The following is a 23,734-nucleotide window of genomic DNA, read 5'->3' as shown; positions in this document are numbered from 1 at the left end:
CTCTATCCACCCTCTTATTGACCACTAACATTGCAATCCATCCAATATTTTCTTGCCCCTCATCCCCACCTATTATGTATTAATTTTTATTCTTATTTTCTTACTCAACTGCCTATATCTTGGATAAAGGAAGAGGCAGCCATGAGGCGTTTACATTCACATGATCACGTTGCTAAGGCTATATAGGTATACAATCTTCTTCAGAAATCAACACTTGGGAATACAGTTTAACCATTTTGATACTTCCTTTTAGCTATTTGAGTACACCAAAACCTAAAAGGGATATCTACATAATGCATCAAAATAACATCCAGAATAACCTCTCTACTCTATTTGAAATCTTTCAAACACAGAAAATTTGTTTTGTCTCATTTTTCTCTTCCCCCTTTTGGTCAAGAAACCTTTCCCAATCTCATGATGTCAGGTCAAAGCTCATCGCTGGGAGGGGTGTCTCACATTTCCAGGGAGATTTACACCCCTAAGAGAGTCATATCTAATGTAGGAGGTGAAAGCAGTGAATTCACCTGCTGAGTGGGCTTAGAAAGAGGGGCCATATCTGAGCCACAAAAGAAGATCTCTGAAGCTAATTCTTTGGCATATTTATAAGGAAGCTTAGCTTCTGCTTTGCAGGAATAAGTTTCATCAGGGCAAGCCCCAAAATTGAGGCTATTGAATTGATAGTCCTCATGCTTGTGTGAATATCAGGAATTCCCCAGGCAGGGAAGTTTAATACTTCCTCATTTTTCCTCAGGCCTTCAAGGGGACTTCACAAATAGTTTATATTCCCTCCCCAAATTGCTAGTATCAGGGCATCACACTAATCTGTCCAAACGAATAAGATCTCACTCTTTATTCAAGATTCCATGTAACTATGGTGTTTGAATAAAATGACCATATGAGTTAAATTAGATAGTGTGCTAGCAAGTATAAAAATTTTGCACCAAATAAACATCTCTTAACTTAATCTCACCCAGGAGTTGAAGTTTTAAAATACAGACCATGTCATCCTTTACCCTGCATTCTGATCTACCATATTTCTATCCAAATCAACTTCATTCATATCTCTAGTTGAAGTCTGATCAATTTTCCAACTTTTTAAACAGTTGCAGTATGGTAATAATGCTGACTTAAATAGCTTCAGAGCTCTCACTCTGAATCTCAGGCATCACAAAAATACTTGAAGTTCCAGAGCACAATCAGGAAATGCACAATAGCTCAGCATCTCAGAATTTGGAAACAATAATTACAACTCTGGAATAGTGCTATAAGGCCTTACAATCTAGGAACCTTTGCAAAGGCCTTAATCTGATTGCACATCACCTCAATTTCAATTTTCTGTGTTTGTATATTATAGTCAGTTTACATGAGTGAGGCTTCATAATGTTTACATTTTTGTTGCTGACTTATTTCTTTCAGCATTCCATTCTCAAGTTTTTTTCACATAGTTGCACGCCTCACAAGTTCATTTCTTCTTGCAACCCCTCAATATTCTGCTGTACATAAACATCACAGTTCCCTGGACAATTCCTCAGTGGATGTGCCCTTAGACCACTTTCATCAATTACAAATCAAGAACACTACTGCAGTAAACACCTGTGTGGCAATAGGTCTTTGTTTTTTGCATGGGCAGGCACTGGGAATAGAACCAGGGTCTTTGGCATGGCAAGTGAGCACTCTGCCTGCTGAGCCACCATGGCCTGGCAATAGGTCTTTGATAGCAGTTTTAATTCTGCTGTAGAAATTACCCTCGAACTGTGGAAAGTCTATCATTCGATGTCTAGTTGTTAAATGCTGTCAATTTTGAATGAGCTTCTTCCAAATCTGGGTCACCTTTTGGAAAAAATATTATTGGTTGTTCTAAATAAATGCTAGTTCTGTGATATAGAGTATTTTGTTAGACTTTGAAGGAAATGGTGAAGTAAAGTGCTTTTATTTACTTTAAGATGTTTTGACATGCTTTTTCTTAATGGACACAAATCCATCAAATATTTTAACAGTTATTTGTTTGTGCTCTCCTATCTCAGTTTAAGCTCATACAGGTAAGCTATACTTCATGTAGAAATTATAGGCTACTTCGCATCTTTGTCCAATATCAGTTATCACCATAATGAGTGTTAATATGGGTAGGTAGACTTGTTTTTCCTTTGACAAGTAACAAATTGTCCTAAACCCACTTATTTCAAGCTCCTTTATTTTCTTACTGGTTTTAAAACCAATTTTCAATTTAATAATTCATTAATTTAATATTTTTGATTATATTTGATTATATGTGTATATTTCACCTCTTACAATCTCACAAAGTTGTGTTAAGCACAGCCTAATTACATGTTTCACAAAGAAAAAGTCAAATCTCCCATATATATACTTCTTTATAAAATTTTCTTGTTTAATTATTCCTTGTGTAAACCATGGACAGTTTCCATTTAAATGTGGGCTTTAGCATTATAACAAAAATATGATTTTGTTAGTGGTGCAATATCTATATCTATATCTATCTATATATATATCTGAATATATCTATATCTATATTTATATCTATATAAATATAGATATAATATAACCCTAACCCTAACCCTAATATATATATATATTATATCTAATATATATATATAATATATATATATCCAAATCCATAATCTATGGTTTGGAAGTTTTTCAACTATACCGCTTATAAAAGGCATGCAGGTTTTCTAAAAATGACTATATCCCAATTTACTTTATGATCATTGAAAATGTTGCAGAATTTCATTCTTGAATGATACAATAGAAGAAAGTCCTTTTAAAATGATAAGATATGAGAGGAGAGTTAATGTGTACAGAAAACTCCAAGAACATGGCATAGGGGACTCATAAAAGCAATAAACATATTTTCTGTATAACTTTAGGAAAATGTGGCCATGACACCTATGTTCAAATGAACATGAAGCTATCAGAAATACTACATCACTCCAAGCCTTAACTGCAAGTAACTACATAGTATGTTGAGAGCCCATCCCTGATAATCTTCAGATTTTGGAAAGGGAAACCCACACAGGAAATGGATCTTATATTTCAAAACTCCCTTCCTTTTCCAATAGCTAATTATCCTGTCTAACTGCATTTCTAGTATCTAATCTCCCAGCAGGATCCAACACCCCAACCTCCTGTAAGCGAATAGAAAATTACTGATTCTGATAAATTGCAAAGTGATAAAAATAGGCCATATAGATGCAAAGAACAACACTGAAGCAAGAACACTTTAACTCTGGTTATCACTGAGCCATACATGATATCACTGCACTTACTGAGGAGTCTGGAAAGAAATGGTATATTTCTTCTTTGGTTAGGAATTGTGAGCTTGAGATGAGGGGCAGGTAGAGAATATTTACATCGAGGAGAGCCTTGAGAATCTAGAGAAGAATTTGAATAGCTTCTCATTAAACCTGTGGATTAATGCTCAACTCCTTCTCCTAGTAGTTCATTCATCTGTTGACAGAAGAATTGGAAAAGTGATGCTTTAAGGCTTACTACTGGAAATATCACAATAAAATTTATTTGCATTGAAATGTATACATCTTGTTGAATGTTGTTAAGATGGCACCAGTCTCCCAGTTTTCTTTGTATCCACCTCTTTTGCAATAAGAAAATGAAACCCCACTCATCATTAGATGGAGTCTATTTACCCTCCATTGAATCAGGGTGGGAATGATTATATTTTGTTTTGCCAAAAAGAGCATGGCTGAATTGATGGTGTGCCTCAGGAGGCATTGGATTGTTCCTGATGCTCATTCTTAGAATCCTATCTCAGTCACGTGAAAAACTACAGACTGCCCTGCTGGATGTTGTGGAGGAAAGGCCAGTTGACCCAATGAACATTCCAAACAGGCTATAGAGGCATCAAGAGTGACAGCTCAACTAAGAAGATCAATGCAGACCCATCTCCCAAAAAGCAAATGAATGAAGACTCTTGAGGAGACATGAGATGAAAAGAACTCCACACCTTACACTCCCATAAAGTCAAAAAATCAACATCTCGAGCCATTTAGTTTGGGATGTCTTCTTTTGACACAACAATCAACACTGACAGATACAATGGTGTTGAGAGAAGACTACAGCTTCTGATTGTTTACGCTATTTCAGATATTTGAAGACAGTATTGATGATCACCAGTTATTAAGTTTACTTCAGGTAACAATATTTAAAAGTGCCCAGGTAAGGTTCCCATCCAGACAGGAAGGAGAGTTTGGAAGGCATACATTTTTGTCAGGTTTGTCAGAACCCTCAATTGCCAGAGAGATCTTGTGGGTAGGAATATAAACTTTTGTATCAGTTATATTTTGACTGTGAGGATAGAATCAAATTTTGATGATAAATGAAATACAGGGGTGATAGAGTAAATACAAAGTTTATTCATTCACTTGACCTTTTGTGTTTTTATGATATCTATGAAAATGGAAGTCAGTTGATTTACACTAAAAGATAAAAATCACATCTGTAGTCATCACTGGAAGTTGCCAAGCAGCAGTGGGGAAAAAAGTCAATAGAGAAAATAGAATGCAAAACACAGTCATGCATGCCAAAGAGCATTTACCTTCATATATGTGTACTGAGATTCCTTAATTCAATGAGGACACCCACATCATGAACAATAAACCTTTCTTTAGTAAAGCAATGCATACTTGAATATTTTTATTCACCATTTTTAAGATGATTTGTGATGAGAAGGTGATATCATATCATATATTTGTAATTTGTGTTCCTTCTAGACCCTCCTTGAACTACACATATTGGGCAAACAATTTTGCCTATAGCGTCTGATGCAAAGACCATCCATGATAAGCAGTGAGAACAATGTTTTGAAGATGACAACAGGATCATAATAATAAGGATAAAATCTGATAAGTTCATGTAAGAAAGATCAGTATGTGAAAGTATGCAGTAGCAGATAGATCTTTTGAACTAAAGACAGAAAACTAGATGATAGCCATGAAAGTGAAAAACTGCAGTATTCTTTGATGTAAACTATTATAGACTTAGGTAACATGGATTTTTTTTCCACAAGAGCAGTAAAACTTTCCAAACCTTCATCAGTAAAACAAAGAAAAAGATGCTTGTGATTACAAATGTCTTTGGGTTATTTGTGATTTACAAGTTGTTTCTCATCCAAGATTGAAAAAAAAACATGAGAAACATAAGAAAGTGGACAATAAGAAAACTGTTAATATCTAAGCTAGAAAGAAAGCTTAATACATGAAGTAACTTAAGGTCAAACATATGGAAACACTTTGAAATAAATAGAATGAGACACTTCTTAATTCCATATTTTGATCAAAGAATCATAATTGCTAGCATCTGTTTATGAAATCCTGAGGTCACAAGCAACTCCTCAGCCCCAGCACAAATGATGCTCTTATGGCTTCCATCCTAAGAATACTTTCATAGCCCTTATTATATCTTTATTCCCCAGACTGTAGATAAAGAGGTTCAGCATGAGGGTGAATGCAGTGTACATCACTGAGGTTGGTGCACTTGACTATGTGTCGTGTGTAGCAGCAGAACTAAAATACACCCCAAGACTTGTACAATAGAATAAGGAGACCACTGATAGTTGAAGAATGCAGGTGGAAAATGCTTTATACTTCCCCAGGGCTTACAGTATTGCACATGTGGAGGAAACAATCTTAGAGTAAGAAAAAAGGATCCCAATGAGTGGAACCACACCCACCAACGTACTTACAAAATACATCACCATGTCATTGACAAAGGTATCTGAACATCTGTTTAAGTTCACAGAAAAAGTGGGGGATTTCCAAGGGTGCACAGAAAGAGAGCTGCAATACCACTGAGGTTTGCAACAAGGAATTCAAGGCAGCCATGATCCAGGAGCCCAGAACCAGCAGGACACAGAACTGGGGATTCATGGTGACCATGTAGTGCAGGAGGTGACAGATAGCCACAAAGTGGTCATAGGCCATCACAGATAGGAGGCAGTCTTCCAACCCTACAAAAAGTAAGAAAAGGGACATCTGTGTGAGGCAGATTCCATAGGAGATGACTTTTCTCTGTGTCTGAAGATTCACCAGCATCTTTGGGATGGTGGTGGAGATAAAACAGATGTCAGCAAAGGACAGGTTGGAGAGGAAGAAGTACATGGGCATGAGGAGGTGGGAGTCGGTGATGGTGGCCAGGATGATGAGCAGGTTCCTGAAGATGGTGACCAGGTACATGGACAAGAAGAGCCCAAAGATGAAGGGCTGCAATCCTGGTGCCCCTGAAAACCCTAGAAGAAGGAATTCTGAAACTCGGGTGTTGTTTTCTAGTTCCATGCGACAGATATAACTAGGTAGAAAGAGATAAAGAATATCACTAATTTTTACCCAAAAAAGCATTGCCAGTCTAGTTGACATGCATTAATTCCTATTTTTTCATTAAGCAAGTTAGTTTCTATATTTTATATTTTGATCTGGTTTTTGAAAATCACTTCAGTCCTGGTTCTTTACCTCAGATAATAACCAAAGAATTTCCAAAACATTCTCTAAATACATGCACATAGTAATACTATCTATTAGTTTGATATATATTTCTTCTTCTGATATATTCCTGAGAAGAGTGCATCACTTCCATTTCTCATTTCAATGTACTGTGACTTTTATAGCATATTGTAAAATCCAAAGAAGCAGAGACTATATTGGTTTTCTTCATCTGTGTGTTTTCCCAGAGGTTTCTGAATATCTGTGCATTACATAGAAATAAAATTTAAGTACATTGGACATAAATGTATTCATTTACTTAAAGAGGCAACAAGTCCGGTGATGTGTCAGTTTTGGACTGTGCCACTTGCACCTGTTATGGTCTTAGACAAAAATTCTTGGCATCAGGGGGAAGAGTGAAATGAGCAAAGTGTCAATGGCAGAGAGATACAAAACAGAGTTGAGAGGTTATCCTGGAGGTTATTCTTATGCACTGAGTAGATATCACCTTGTTATTCAAGATTTAAGGGAGAGGTGGGAGGGAAATGCCTGAAAATGTAGCGCTGTGTGCCAGTGGTCATGTTTCTTGAAGATGATTGAATAATGACATAGCTTTCACAATGAGGCTGTGTGACTGTGAAAACGTTGTGTCTGATGCTCCTTTTATCTTCCTTGTCAACAGATGATTAGAATATATGGAATAAAAATAAATAATAAGGGTAACAAATGTTAAAATAAATTTAGTTTGAAATGCTAGTGATTAGTGAAAGTGAGGGCTAAGGGGTATGGTATGTATAATCTTTTTTTTCTGTTTTTGTTTTATTTCTTTTTCTGTTGTCTCTTTATTTCTTTTTATGAATGGATGCAAATGTTCTAAGAAATTATGAATATGCAGCTAAGTGATGATATTGTGCATTACTGATTATTTATGTTAATTTTTATTTCATTTGTTATTTTTTTAATTAATAAGTAATTTTTAAAAAAGCATAAAAAATTCTTGGCATCCATTATCATTGACACATTCCTGTAGTTCTACCTTGCTTTCCAACTCACTTGGATGTTACCTCTTAGAAAAACATCTCACTGTGAAAGTCTGAAATCCTTCCTGGGTTGCTTGTAATGGAGACTAAAATGTTGCCTCCAGACCAGATAGTAGGAAGGAGTCAGGTATCCATCCTCCAGTTAGACTTAGAATCCACAGATAATGTCCCATTGCTAGAAGAAGAGACAGAGACCAAGGAGTTATTTACAGCTTTGCTTTAGATACTCACTAACACCATTCCCTCTGTCCCTCATTAGCACATTTGTCTCTGTGTCCCTTATTAGCACATTCACTTGTGGCTTCACCCTAGAGCCATCATTCCCCTTTGGGACACCAGTCAGGAGACAATGGAAATGGATCCTGCTCACTCTCTGTTCTCAAGAGACCAGGTTGCATCAGGTGAATCCAGGTTTTTCTCTTTTGCAGTTTTTGGACTCTTCTCCCTTGCATAGTTGCATAGGATCTAACATTCTGGCACCTTTCCCCTCCTCTGAATGAAAGTTTTCCCCATGTCCATCACTATGAATCCACTTCACTACTCCTTTGGATCTCCAAAAATGCATTAACTTGGGCTAAGGATATGGCTCCTGTTTTCTCTGGAACATTGCTTTTCTTCTTTTAAACCAAATGGAAAACTGGGCTCTTTGGATATGAAACAATAAGCAGTGGACCTCTTAAAAAATTTACAATTTTTTCCAATCAATTAGAAATATGCCTGTTTCTAATTTTGAAGGTAATGCTGATTCATTATTTAAAATATTAGCTAATTAAAAGTCATATTTGATGTCTTTCTGCAACATTACATGAGCTTCACACTTTTATAGAGATTTTCCTATTGAGTTCTTACAAAAATCAATTCTAGAAACCAGTAATCTTATGGAACCAATTCTACATGTGTATACATGGGTGGGATTCAAAGTTTTAAGTATCTGACTAAAGTTATGACCCATATAAGTTTTGGGAACTCTCAACATGTTTCCAGTTCTCAGTCTCTCAACCAGTGGATCTCAAGCAAAGGAGATTTTGGTCCCTGGGGCTATATGGAAATGTCTAGATATATTCCTGGAACTGCTCACCAACAATCTGTTCTGTGTCAACACAGAAGTCATTTTCTAATTGATTTTTGTTGTTTAAATATTATAAAACACTTAAGAACTTTCCTCCACTTGATGCTTCTTTCTCCATTTTTCACCTGGGCACCAGTGAAGGTTAGCTCACCAAAGAGAGCTGCATGGCCAGGATATGAAAAACAGGATGGTTCATTTTGCATAGGAATGAACTGAAATATTTCAAAGACCAAATGTCACCAGAACAAAATCGGGTCCTAGATTTAACAGAATGTTCAGCTGTACAATTTTATTACCCACAGCAAAGGGTAAACACTTTTTGCTTAGTATTTCCATTCAGGACATTTTATCTGTGTGCAAAGACAGGGGTAGAAGCTGATGAGTGGATCAAGGTATTACACTGGAAACTGTCACTAATAAGAATGCAGCTAGACCAAGTAGAAGGCACAATGTGATCTTGGACCTTCATCTTTAAATAGATGTTTCCTGAAAAAGAAGGCTCTGTCACAGGAGCAGAGTGGAATGCTCCCTAATGATGGGATCAGTATCAGCCTTGGATGGCAAGCTGACTCAGGACTTTTCTTTAAAAGAAAATGAAATCAAACACTGGGTGGGCCATGGAGGCTCAGCAGGCAAAGTTCTTACCTGCCATGTGGGACACCTGGGTTTGATTCCTGGTGCCTGCCCATACAAAAAGAAAAATCAAATTCTGATTGTGACCTTTCAGAATATACCACATTTGCTGACACATGGAAAATGGCTGTTCTTCCAAGATGTAGTCCTAACCTTGAGGATGATACTTAAACCATTGTTCTGACAGAAATGGATTAAGTCACCACTCTCAGACCTGTCCACATTTAAAACATGTGCTTTTGTTTTCACTCATTGTGGTCCCTATGATTTTTGGCACTAGTTGCCTGGATTCCAACTCTGTGTCATGGTCAACCCTTAGTACATCAAGGTTGTTCTATCAACCCATAAAGAAACAGCTGCAAACTTTGAGGTATGGAAGCTTAAAACTTCAGAAAAGAGAATGAGACAGATAGCAACATCAAGGAGAAGGCAGGGTAGTGTTTGTTTTGTTTCTTCTCTTTTTCCAAAATACAAAAATACTTTCTTAAATTAAAAAATGGAAAATGTTTATGATATTTACCTTCTCTTTTTAAAAGGCTCAGAAATCTAGTGGCTCTTTTACCTTTCATGAGAAACCTATGGGAACCAAATGTTCTATCATGACAATAAAGATGAATGAAAGTACAATTTTAACCATTTTGGGGGGAAATTTTTCAAAGAGTGAGAAAGCATAAATCAAGGAAGGATAATTAAGTAGAAAACTTGCAATTAAATAATAATAATAGAACACTTGCAAGCAGTCAGTTATCTTCATTTGACATTCCTCCAAATTGAAAGGGACTTCTCAATCCCTCTCTCACAGTTAGGTGTTGTATTGCATTAAGAGATGTACAGATCAACTTGCTCTGGGATTGCTCAGAGCTCTGCACCTATAGAAAAACTTCTGTTACCATTTGAGAGGCATATCACTAAATCCATATGACATATATAATTGTGGGTTACACAGAACTTTCTAACTTGATTGATAATAGGGGAATGAATTACTAGCATCCAGACCTCAAAAAAAAGACAAAAAGACTGTACTATAAGCCCTTTCATTGTCTTTATTAGATGCTTATTTAGACAGAGATTTGAGGGAAAAAAAAGTAGAGGAAGAACCTGAAAATAAAAACTTCAGTGCAAAGCTGTTATATAAGACTGCTCTTTCAGACCAAAGAGATACCATGTTCCAGATTCTTCCGTTTTTTTAAGAATCTAACTTCTCATAGTTTATGATAAATTTTTATATATTTCAAAAAAATTTTAAACATGTTTTGTAATGTTCGTATAAGGGATAAAGCAAATGTCAAGTTGGAATATATTTTGTTGAGTTTGCAAAGCAAGAAGTTATAGATGAATGCTCACGGAGATACAAGGTTTAATGTTTTATTTTCTTAGAATCAAGAATGCTTCTTTGTGCAGATAACATTATTTTACTTTTTGTAAAATGCATCATGTTTATTTATATTCTTCAGTTATGTTTATAAAAAACACCATGGTTTTCATACATGTTGTTAAAATATATTTTTAATATCTGTACTTGAAAACACAAATGATTAATATAAAGAAAAAGAACTGCTAGTATAGCTAGTGTGATGGATTTCTGCAACATGGCAGAATAACTCCTAAATGACAGATTCTAACATTGAGCCCACAAATCATAAATTCTCTCTCAGAATTCTTTAAAAGTCCTAATCATTACCATTTGCTTTCCTCCTGTATTAACTTTTGAGCTGTTTCATTTTGCATAAACATCTATGCAAAGCAAAGAAAGAGAAAAGCAATAATTTTCAGAGCACTCTTTAACAAGTAGTTATAGGACAGATCCAAGAGTTTGTCATGGGCTACCATACATTCCTCTCATATTGAGGACTTATCTGGTCCAGAGACCCATCTGGAGGTTTTAGGTTTCTGGAAAGTTACTTAATTGCATGGAACCTTTATAAAATCTTATATATTGTGCTAGGTGTTCTTTAGGATTGGCTGCAATGGCTTGGGATTAGGGTTGGGATAAATTACGATAGGTAGCAATGTCTAACTGAACCTTGCAGAAGAGCAACCTCCAGAGTAAAGCCTCTGGACTCTACTTTAACTCCCTCAACCACTGATGCTTTATTAGTTACACTTCTTTTCCCCCGCTACTGTGAGAATGGCTTGTCCCACAGTACCAGGGCCAGATTCATTCCTGGAAGTCATGTTCCATGCTGGCAGGGAAACTTTCACCCCTGGATATCTTGTCCCATGTAAAGGGGAAGGCAATGGTTTCACTTGCAGAGGTGGGCTTAGAGAGAGAGGCTACATTTGAGCAACAAAAGAGGTCCAGCAGAAGTAACCCTTAGGCATATCTATAGGTAGGCTAAGCTAACCCACTACTTAATAACCTTCACAAGAGTAAACCTCAAGATCAATGACTTGGCCTATTGTTTTGGGTGTCCTTAATATTTAGCACAGTATCAGGGGATCCCCTTGAATAGTTCCATATTTTTAACTCCCATTGGGGAACTTTACCAATACTTTTTGATTATCTGCTTGCTATATTCTAAGTAATATCCAGGCATTATATCAAACTATACAAGATTAAAGACCCTCACTCTTATTCTGGGCTCCATGTGTTTGAATAATCCGAATTATCTATCCAGAAAGGTTGAGTCAGAATGTGTGCTACAGAAAGTTTAGGTTCCAGACAAAATAAAACTTTTTTCCTTTGGTCTCCAAGATTAGGTATGGATCTAAAATATAGATCCATACTCCTGTTTTCTGTATTAAATTAATCCTGATCTGATCAGTTTTGTTTTTATCAGTAAATACCAGATTATAGATATATAAAACAGCCTCTAAAAACCTGAACTTAATCACCCATTCTTGAGTGAAGATAACCTCTTGTTGGTGCCTTAATTTGGGCATTTTTTATAGACCTGCTTTAATTGGGATATTTTCATAGCCTTGGACACTGTACACTTACAACTTAATAAATCCCCCTTCTCAAAACCCATTGTGTGTCTGGTATATTGCATTCCACCAGCTAGCAAATTAGAATGTCTTCAAACTAAATTTTTCTTCAATCTGTCCCTTTACTGTCCTTTTTAGTTCAGCCTGGCAATGGTTCTCTTCATACAGATATCACAAAAAAAATTCTTTGGTTTAGTATGCAGCACACAGGGTTCCCAAATGTCAGACACTAGTAATTCCCACTAATTCTTTTCAAATAGCTGCATTTCCAATCCTGACTTGCAATGAAATGGCTGGCTGGTTCCATGCTTTGTTAAATCCTCATATGGAGCACGATTCTCTGGGGACTCATTTTTCATAAACACAGAATCTTCAAAACTATCAATTTCTAATTACTTTGTACTCAAGAGTTTAAATTCGCAGCATATCACTTTCTATCACATTTTATTATAAGCAGGAATGTGAAAAAACACTGCATTTTCCACATTTATTTTGGATGTTTCTTCAGTTAAATATTCCAGTCATCACTTGAAAATTCTGCTTTCTATCCAATACCAGGACTCAATTTTGACAAATTATCTGCCATATTAAAACATAAGTAAACTTTTTTGCAGTTATCAATAGCACATTTGTCATTTCCCTCTAGGACTTCATAGGAAGAGACTCTAGTGTCCATATTCCTGCCAACAGTCCGTTCAAAGGAATCTAGACATTTTTTAATTAATGTCCCCACAATTTTCCAGAATCTTCCCCTTATCCAATGATAAAACCATTTCAGCATTTTTGGTATTTGCAAATCCAGCACCCCACAGTCTTGGTACCAAATTCTGCTGTTTTGGTTTTCCAAAGCTGCCAGAATACAATACATGAGAAACAGACTGGGTTTTAACAATGGGGACTTATTAGCTTACAAATTTACCATTCTAAGGCTGTGAAATGTCAAAATCAAGGTGTCAACAAGATGATGCCTTCACTGAAGAAAGGCCACCAGCATCTTGGACACTGCTGTGATATGGGAAGGCACATGGCCAGTGTCTTCTTGTTCCTCTCTCCTGGGTTTCACTGTTTTCTCCTTCTGATTCCAGTGACATCCTCTCTTAGCTCCTTCAAGTGTTTAATTTTTGCTCTAAGTTCTTATAGCCTTTTTCTATTTTATCCTGTCATTAAATATTCCAGTAAATGGATTAAGAACCACCTTGAATGGAGTGGGTCTCATGGCAATTGAAATAACCTAATTAAAAGGTCACACCCACAATAGGTCTGCATTCACAAGAATGGATTAAGAGAACACGTATTTTTCTGTAGAATGTAACAGCCCCAACCAGCACACCCCAGTTGTGGGTTTGCCAGGTCATAAGACAACTCCAAACTTAGCTTCATGGGCAACTGCCAAATCACCCTCCACAGTGGCTGTATCATTTTAAATTCCTACCAATAGTGGATAAGTGTTCCAGTTTCTCCACATCCTCTCCAATGCTTTTAGTTCCCTGTTTCTCTAATGGTGAGAATCCAAGCAAAGGTGAGCTGATACCTCATCATGTTTCTGATTTGCATTTCTCTGATAGCTAATGAAGATGAGTATCTTTTCATGTGCTTTGTCGCCACCTATATGTGGCTACAAAGCACCAAATATAGGTGTCTACAAAGCACTTTAGAAAAATGCCTATTCATATCTCTTGCCCATTTTATATACTGACTCGTGTGCTGGTTTGAAAGAGTTATGTACCCTGAAAAAGACATGTCTAAATCCATACCCATATCATGGAGGCAACTGTTTCTTTCAACCTCTATTCATCAGTATATGGTGGAAACTTGATTAGATTATCTCTGGGTGCTGCAACATGCCCAATTGTGGGTATTAACCTTTGATTAGAGGGAGATGTGGCTCCACCAATACCATGTGGGTCTTGATTAGTTTACTGAATTCTCTTAAAAGAGAAAACTTTTTGAAAAAAGTTAGAGAGACATGAGAGTGCATGCAGCCAGAGACCTTTGGAGATGAAGAAGGAAAATGTCCCTTAGGGAATGCAGCAAAATCGGTGCTCAGAGGAAAATTGATATCTATGGATGTCTATATCAAACAAGAAGAAGGACCACAAATCAATTACCTAACTTCACATTTGGAAAAATTAAAAACACATAGACAACTAAAACTAAAGCTAGGAGAAGGAAAGAAATAATAAAGATAAGTATGTTGGAAATAAATGAAATAAACAACAGAAAAACAATGGAGAGAAACAACAAAGCTAAAAGCTGGTTCTTGGAAAAGATAAATAAAATTGTTTAAAAATTAGCTCATTAAAAAAAGAGAGAGAAAGGAAGCAAACTACTAAAATCCAAAATGAAATGAGGGATATTAATACCTATTATAGAAATTAACAGAACTATAAATGAATATTATGAACAATTGTTGCTATCAGTCTGGATAATATAGAGTAAATGAACAAATTCCTAAGTTAATACAACTTACTTGTATAGGCTCAACAATAAATAGGAGATCCCAAAGGACATATAATAAGTTAAGCTATTCAGTCTGTAATAAAAACTTTACAACAAGAGACGTTCAGGAACAGATAACTTCAAGACTGTATTCTATTAAATATTCAAAGAAGAATTAACCCCAATGCTTTTGAAATACATTGAAATTGAAGAGGAGGGGACTCTTTCTAATCCATTCTATGAGTTTACCAATATGGTGATACCAAAGAAATATATGACATAATAAGAAAGGAAATTATGGATTAATTTCCCTTATGGATATAAGTGTAAGTATCCTCAAAAAATACTAGCATTATATGCAGCAAGGTGATGGCATTAGGAAATGGTGAACTCAGTTTGTCCTCTAGGGCAGCTAGTAAATAGCCAGAAAATGTCTGTAACAACAGTTGAGGGACATCCATGACTGGACATACATTGTACACCAGTCTGAAAAGAAGAAAGGGCCAAGATCACATTGCAGAAATGTAAGTAAGTCTCCCAAAACTGTGGATGTTGGTGCCCCTCCCCACTAGAATTAAAAGCTATTATGAAGGCACATCTTGTGGGGAAAAGAAGCAGTTTCTACTAGGAGAATGGGAAAATAGCTCAACCAAACTCCAATTGTGGTTTCAATTAACAAATGTGGCTAACCAAATACAAGCTTTGAGCACAGATAAACTTAGAGTAAGCAAGAAACTAATCATGTGGTCTATCCAATCTGAGAGTGAAGGTGGAGATGATGGAAAAGCAAAAATAAAACAGAGAATTTTGGAGTCAGCTTAACTCAGAATGCTGGAAAATGAGCTGTGCCCAAGGAAAGGGGACACAAGGTGCTGAGAATTAATCTGACTCTTCATTGAAGAACCTCCAATGGGGGTTGGACACCAGCACTGTAAAGGAATTTTTAAAACTTTTTAAACAAATCATTAAAGAGAGCCTCAGACATTTTCAATTTTCAGCACTAACCCAGACAAAGGCATAGCTAAGATATGGCTTAGCGACAAAATAACTAGCGAGGTGAAGGAGAAGGCCCTAAAGGGCCTATCTTTCCCCAGAAATTGGAGAGGATGATACCAAGATTGATGCCTCTTATTCAGAGAATTCAGAGCCTAGCACTGGAAAACAGAAACAGCTTAAGAACATCTTCTATATCAGCCTCTGTCTCAACCATATCTCTGGCAGGGAGAGGGATTGCTGAAAATTAAAAGTACTGAATGATTTACATTACACCATTGGGGAGCTGTGGGTTGACAAGCACTACCTGCTGGGGAGGATAGAAAAAGCACAGAATCAAGAGGCTTCACTGGCAACCTACTAGGTTTCATCCTCAGGAAACTTGATACTGTTTTCATCCTCCTACTGAGATGTAGATCTATACAGTCTGAGAAAACCCGGTGGGTGTCAGTCACTTCTAAATAGACTTTCTTCAAAAAACAAAGCCAACCAACAAGAAAACCTTAGGTAAAAGAGAGAGAGAATATCCTCCAGAATAAACTAACCAAACTCTCTCTCTCTCTCTCTCTCTCTCTCTCTCTCTCTCTCTCATATATATATATAAGATTCACCCTCAGAGAACCTCTTTTGTGGCTCAGATGCAGCCTCTCTCTCTAACATAACTCTGTAAATAAGCTCATTGCTCTCTGCCCTCCATGGGACATAAGTCACAGGGATATAAATCTCCCTCAAAACATAGAAAATGACTCAAGAAAGAGCTTTCCCTGGATCTTCACCAAAGGGTGGAAAAAATGAAAAAAAAGTTTCAGTGGCTAAGAGATTTTGAATACAGTTGAGAGGTCAGTCTGGAGGATATTTTTATGCATTATATTAATAATTCTTTTTAGTTTCTAGTATATTAGAACATATTCAAAAGAAATTCCTGAAACCATTGAACTGGAATCCAGTAGCACTGGTTCTTGATGATAACTATATAGCTGTACAGCTTTTATGATGTGGCCATGTGATTGTGAAAACCATGTGATGGACACTGCCTTTACCCAGTGTAAGGGAAGATGAGTAACAAAATAAGGCCTAAAATAAATATAATAGGTGTGGTTAAGGGTTTGAGACATTTTGTGTGTTCTTTTTTAAAAAATCTTTTTGGAGTAATGAAAATGTTCTAAAATTGCTTGTGGTTATGAACACACAACTATATGATACACTTTTAAGTCACTGATTGATGCTTTGAATGATTATGTTGTATGGGAATATAACTCAAAGAAATTACATTAAAAATACTAGCAATTTGAATTAAAGAGAACAGTAAAAGGAAATGTTCACTGTGACCAAGTGGTAATTATCTCACAAATGAAAAACTGTTCACCATAAGAAAGTCAATCAATGTAATATTCAAATTCTCAGAATGAAGGGGAACATCACGTGGTAATCCTAACTGATGCAGAAAATGCACTCAACAGAGCCAATGCCATTTCAATGTACAGTAGCTCAGAAAAGTAATGAAGGTAATTTTAACAATATGATAGGGCATCTACATAGAAACACTGATAATATTACACTTAATGATGAAAAGGTCAAGACCTTCCTCTTGTACTGTATTGTAACGGAAGTTCTGGCCAAAAAACAATAGGCAATAAAATGAAATAATATTCATCTAAATTGGAAAGTATGATGGATAACTATTTGTATACAGAGATGACATGATCCTTTATTTAGTAGTAGGAAACCTTCCTGAAGAACACTTCTAGAGCTCATAAGTAAACCCAGCCAAATACAAGCTGCAAGATTAAGATGTATGTGGTTGTTTTTTGTACACCCTCAAGATCATTCCTGTCTGGAAGCTTTAAAAAAATTCATTCATCACAACTTCTATTGGGATACATAGGGAACAATGATGGAATGGAGCCTTCATAAAAGATTGAGAGAGCTGATACTTAAAGAAAGAGAACACCTCCTCATGCTGAAGAGGAGGAACATTCTAGGAAGAAGGATCAGCAGGAGCATTCTGATAATTCAGGTGTAAACTCTAAGAACGTGTCCTTATTAGCCAGTAGAAAGTGTGTGCACTACATGGAGTAATCAATTATTCCCTAAATCCTTGGGAGCTATTGGGGAAGAATTTGCTTTCAAAAGGGGTAATGCAAAATACTGGAACACAGAAACTGATCAGGGTAGTTTTCAGGACTGACTTACTCTCTTAAACAGTGAAAAATATAAGCATTGTGAGACACTCACAGGCTGTTCACATACTGCATGGAAGGACAAACTGAGTGGCCAATATGGAGGTCACTGGTAGGAGCACTGGGTGTGAAGTCCACAGCATTACTCCTTCAGTGTATGCAAGTCACCTCACCCTGGGAAATGCCTACAGATGTCTATTTCTACTGAGTGTTGGAAAAATATGCCGTAATAGATAAATTAAAGATAAAATTCACCTCCTATCTTATTCCTTTCCCACAAAAGCAATGCATCTTCTTAACATCATTGCCAATAGTGCTGGATAGATGGGTAGGAAGTTGCAAAGGGTTGAATAAGCTATTTGCCAAATTAACAATATTTGACCTACAGATTAATAGATAGCAAATATGACAGGAAGATTTCCTTTAAATACATCCAACAAACATTTAGAGTGTTTTAACTTTTATTTGTAGTATATATGTCTGAATTATTTAACATTTCATCATCAGGCAGTGATGGTCTCAGAGGGATTTTGTTTTGTTTTGTTTTATTTCTTTTGTAGCAATTCGACAGCCCTCTCTGGTGTTGTCAGTTACAGTCCTTATTTGGCTAAGACTTTATTCTCCAACTTTGGCAATGGCAGAAAGATTATAATCTATCACTTGTTTTTCTACTCTGAAACTCAAAATGTGAGGGTAATTTCAATGTTGAGCAAGATGGCTTCCTTATAAATACTTATCTTTAGTATAGTGAATATTAAAACTACGCAATCACATATGAATGGAGAAAAGGATCTCTAGTGTGGAGTTGACCAAAATAAATGCAATTAATTCCAGACTTGATGACTTCCAAATTAACCACGTAAAAGTTCTTTGATCATCATATCATTAAGAAAGCTCTCAAAGCCAGGGTGAATATCGGCTCATAAGAATTTGAAAACTCTGGTTCCATGTTCCCACCAGACACAAAGCTGGGGTGTATGAGTTGGTCCCCAAAGTAAACTCTTGACGCTGGTCACTGGCTCTTCTCTGACCTTTACAATTGCTCTCAAATGTATTCCGTTCCTAAAGCAGTGATTTCACTGGGTACCTATATTTTTTCTTAGTTTTATTTCCAAATCGTATTTAAAATGGTTATTTTAAATTTAGAATTATTCTATTTTAAATGGCCACTTTATGAACATTAGTATTGTATGTCCTTTTAAAAAAACAATATTATAAATTGGAGACAGATATTTTTATGTATATTAGGACTTGGTTAAAAAATTTAATGTAACTGGTACAATCTTCAGGGCATTATCCACAGACACATTATAAAATAATAATTATTTAATATTTTTACCACAGAAGTTTCAGTTTACCTTGTTACAAATGTTAAAACCTAAACATTAATTTACTCTGACGCTAATGTGCCACAAGTTTAACCTTTATAGCTATAGTATATTTATACACTTTTAATTAATATGTCAAAGATAAATGTTTCAGGGAAATCCTTAAAATTTGAGTAGATATTAAAATAAATAAGGTCATTGGTCAAAAAGGGGATACATAGGATAGAAAGTGATAATTTTAACTGAAGATATGAGGGACTTGTCTACTGAAAACTATAATGGAAGTTATAGTAGAGCTCAGTAAATGACAAGACATATGTGTTCTTAGAAAGGAAGAATTAATATTATTAAAGCATCAATAACACTCAAAGTGATATACTCCCTATCAAAATACCAGGAGTTTTTTTAAGAGGTAATGGAAAAACTGATCCTCACTCTTGGAATTACACATCACCAGGACTGCAGCACCACCTCAAGGTGCTGTATTTACTTATTTCCATGGCTCTTGGCTTGTTTAGACCCTTACCATTTGAGAGAAGGCACCATATACTACTATTTTCTTCCTTCTCAGACCATTGTTCAGTATCGCTGAATAAATATTTGTGGAATGCCTGGAAACAAAAAGTTGATTGAGTTGGACAGATATTACTAGCTATGGGGGAGAAAGGAGATGTAGTGAAGTAAGAGGAAACATTGTTGAGAGAGGACAGCCCAATAAATGAGATCCAATAACTAATGAGACAGAGGACAGACAGAAGATATTTTAACTCACCTACAGTTTCTCTCCAGAATCAGCAATAGGGGAAAGTTTTGGGAAACCTTGAAGTAGTAGATACGCAGCAAATAAGAGGGAACTTCACAGGAGGAGTCCACTGGGATAAGAGATGAATATAATGTTCCAGGGCTTTCTCCCAAGGGTCATAGTGTCTCAAGTTGGGCACAGATAATTTTGCAGAGCCTTGACGGAATAATTAGAGTAATTTCAGGAAAAGGGGCTAGAAGCACACCAAGATGACAGGGACACAAATATGTGAACCATATAAATGTAAGGGTTAGTTGAGTTTAGAACTAGTTCTTAATATCTGAAGAACAATGACAAGCAGGGTGTGGAAAGTGGACCATGAACCTGGCCAGCCTGGAAGCAGACTTGCAACAGAGAGCCTCGTGCTTTTTTCAGGAGATTGATACCTATGTTTGAAGTTATTGAAGAGTCAAAGTGCAGGGTTCATAGAAGGTGATGTTCATGAAAAATCTTGCCTTGTAGAAATCTCACTTGGGGTCAATTTCTGTTTTCAAATCCCTGGAGAGATGATGAGGGCTGGAAAGGAGGAGGGGTTGGAGGTTTGGAAAATGAATCTGCTTGGGTTGAATCACTATCATTTGAAAAAACTCTCAATTAATACTAAGCACATACTGGACATTTTATATTCATATTTTTATTTCTTTCCATTGTTCTATAAAATTGGTATCAGTCTTTTGATTTAATGCATGAAAAACATGAGACTTACAGCAGAGTCATAATCTTGTCCAAGGCATGTAATTGAGTTCGTAATGAAGCTTGGAATTTGTTGTTTCCTAGGCTTTTGCATTTCACTAATAGTTTTACTTTTTAATAAACATAATTCTTAAACCAGTGTTAGAGAAAAATTTCAAGGATAATAGAAACAGTCTCCAAAGCCTGTCACCCATTTTTCCCTATTCTGAATGTCTTCCATCCAGAATATCACATTACATTCATTTGTTATAAATAAAAGTTTCTCAGGCTCTACTTGTTTTGATGACCTGCATATTTTTGAAGGGTGCTGATCATGTATTTTGTAAATTGTCCCTTACTTGGAATTTGTATAATGTTCTCTCATGATTAGACTGGGATTATGGGTTATAGAGGAATGCAGTAGAGATAAAAAGCTATTTGTATTAAATCATGTATTCAGGGTATATTTCATCACTTTTGATGTTGACCTTGATCAACAATGCGTGCCAAGTTTCCCAACTTAGAAATTCCTCATTTCTGTCTTATCCATGTTTTTCCTTTGGAAAGAAGTTACTAGGTGAATCCCAGAATTCAGGAATTTGGGTTATGCTCCCCCTCTTAAGAGAGCAGTGTCTACATAAATATTTGAAAGTTTCTGCATAGGAAATTTGTCTATTCTTATTAATTCGTTGAGTAATGCATTTGTGTCATTTTGAATTTGTGACGTTTTTCTTATACTTTGGGTTGTGATGTTTTATTTTAGTTCTTTTGTTGCTCAGCTTGTTTAAGGTTTGGTGATGGGATGTCTCATCAGCTCCATGTATCTCTTTGATATACCCCATCGTTGAAGGGTTTACTTTAGCACTTACTTTCTGGTACTGCAAGGTGATCCAGGCACCTCTCCTATATTTCTTTTCCATGTCTATAGTCAGCCATTTCTCCCAGGAACTTTTATTGGAGAATGGTGTCAAAATAAAGGTCCAGGCACTATGCGTGCTGCATGGCTCTGGAACATCTAGGTGCTTTCCACTGAACAGAGTAAGAAAATGTATAGAAGTCTACAAGTTGTGCATATTCATATGGCCATAAATATGTCCATATGTAACCCTCTGTGCTTGTATTAACCTACTCATGCTGATGTGTCTCACTCTGAACCATTACCAGGTAGAACATTCTAGCCTCCTTCCCTTGCTTATGGTTAACTACCTACTTTGCAGTGGGAAACATATTCTTCTCACCTACCATCATCTACTTAATTGCTTGATTTCAGTATACATGTGTAGAAGAGATAGAATTGTCAACCCACACCCTGGTTGGATAAAATATACCGACCAAAATACAGTGCTTATACACAGTTTCTGCTTCCTTCATTCTATGCACTCCATTGATATCCAATATTATTATTTCAACATCTTTTCCCCTCATTCCTCCAGCAAGTGTGTTTCATGTATTTGTAATATACTTAGGTTGTTTCATCAAATTTTGCATTCCATACTGACATTGCCTTGATCATGAGGATGAATATTTTATTTGCATATAATAAAATTCACTCTTTGTGTTTGAAAGGTTAGTGTGTTTTAACAAATGCATATAGTTGTATGTCTGCCCTCACATATTCTACAGAATAGAGGCATGGCTCTTCAAATTACTCTGTAATTCACCTGTTAGTCCCTGCACTCCTGTTCCAGATCCCTTGGCAATCAGTGATCATTCTATTGTCTATATTGTTTTGCCTAATCCAGAAAGTCATATCATGGAAATTCTACTATGGTGCATGTTTAGACAATACATTTTCAATTACAAGATACCATTTAAGGTTTATCCTGAACTTTTGTAACTGGAGAGGATATTTATTTCTATCACTGAAAAATATTCCATTGTATAGATATAGCAGAGTTTGCTCATCCATTCACTTACTGAAGTACATCTTTGTGATTTCAGATTTTGGAGATTATAAGTAAATCTGCCATAAACGTTCTCTTGTAGGTTTTTGAATGGCCTTACTTTTCAAATCAGCTGTATATCTAAGAACACAATTTCTGAATTGCATGGTGAGATGATGTTTAGTTTTACTATAAACTACAAAACTTTCTCCTGACCTCACCATTTTGTATTCTCACTAGCAACGAATGAGAATTCATACAGTCCCTCATCCTCATTAGTCATTGTTATTTTCAATATTTAGGTTTTTTGTATTCTAAGAGGTGTGTGATGACATATCATTGTGGTTTAATTTTGAAATTTCTAATGACAAATGATGTTGACTATCACTTCATATGCTTATTTACCACCTGTAGATCTTCTTTATGAAGTATTCTGTTCAGATCATTTTCCAATTTTTAATTGGATAGTACCATTTTATTGTTGGATTTTAAAAGTTCATTGTATATTTGGGTACACATTTCTTATTAAATACATGTTTTGCAAATATTTCCTCCAAATCAGTGGATTCTCTTTTCATTCCTTATCCAAGTATTTTACTGGGCAGAAATTTTATATTTAATAATGTCAAATTTATAAATATTCTTCTCTCATGAATCATGATTTGGGTGCAACATCTAAAATTCAGCACCAAATCATGGGCTAGAAGATTTTCTGATATATTTTATCCTAAAAGTATTATACATGCATTACAATTTTAAATGTAGGAATAATTTGGAGTTTATTTTTTTGAAATGGATACAATGTTTGACTAGCTTCCTTTTATTTTTGCATGTTGACATCCCATTGTACCAGCAGCATTTGTTGAAAAACCAAATTTTTCCATTGCTGCTTTTCAATGACCCACTGACTACATTGGTATTCATCTATTTTTTAGTTCTTCCACATTAATTCATGCATCTATTTCACAAGCACAACACAATTCGATCATTGTGTCTTTGTAATTATACATGAAATTATGTAGTATGGGTTCTACAAGTTTGGTATTCTTCAGTATTGTTTAGGCAATCTAAGACTATTATTTCCCATATAAACTTTAGAACTAATCTGTCCATATACACAAAAGAAAGTGTTGCCATTTAGAATGGGATTGAGTTGAATGTATAGATCAAGTTGAGATGAAATGGCATCTAAACAATTAAGTCTTTCTAGCAATGAAGAAGGAATAACTTTATTTTTAATTTTATTATAACAATCTATATACAACTGAAAATTTCTCTTTCTAACCATTTTCAAGGTTACAATCTGGTAATATGATTA

General features: G+C 35.8%; 1 pseudogene; it reads right to left on the bottom strand.

Moving 5' to 3' along the window:
* Positions 1–5,389: 5,389 nt before the first annotated feature.
* LOC143672754 (olfactory receptor 7A17-like) lies at positions 5,390–6,305 on the bottom strand (annotated as a pseudogene).
* Positions 6,306–23,734: the final 17,429 nt, after the last annotated feature.

The sequence above is a fragment of the Tamandua tetradactyla genome (genome assembly GCF_023851605.1).
Source record: "Tamandua tetradactyla isolate mTamTet1 chromosome 15 unlocalized genomic scaffold, mTamTet1.pri SUPER_15_unloc_1, whole genome shotgun sequence".
In the NCBI taxonomy this organism is placed as follows: Eukaryota; Metazoa; Chordata; class Mammalia; order Pilosa; family Myrmecophagidae; genus Tamandua; species Tamandua tetradactyla.
The sequence above is the reverse complement of the archived record's forward strand: the minus strand, read 5'-3'. Positions and strand labels throughout refer to the sequence as shown.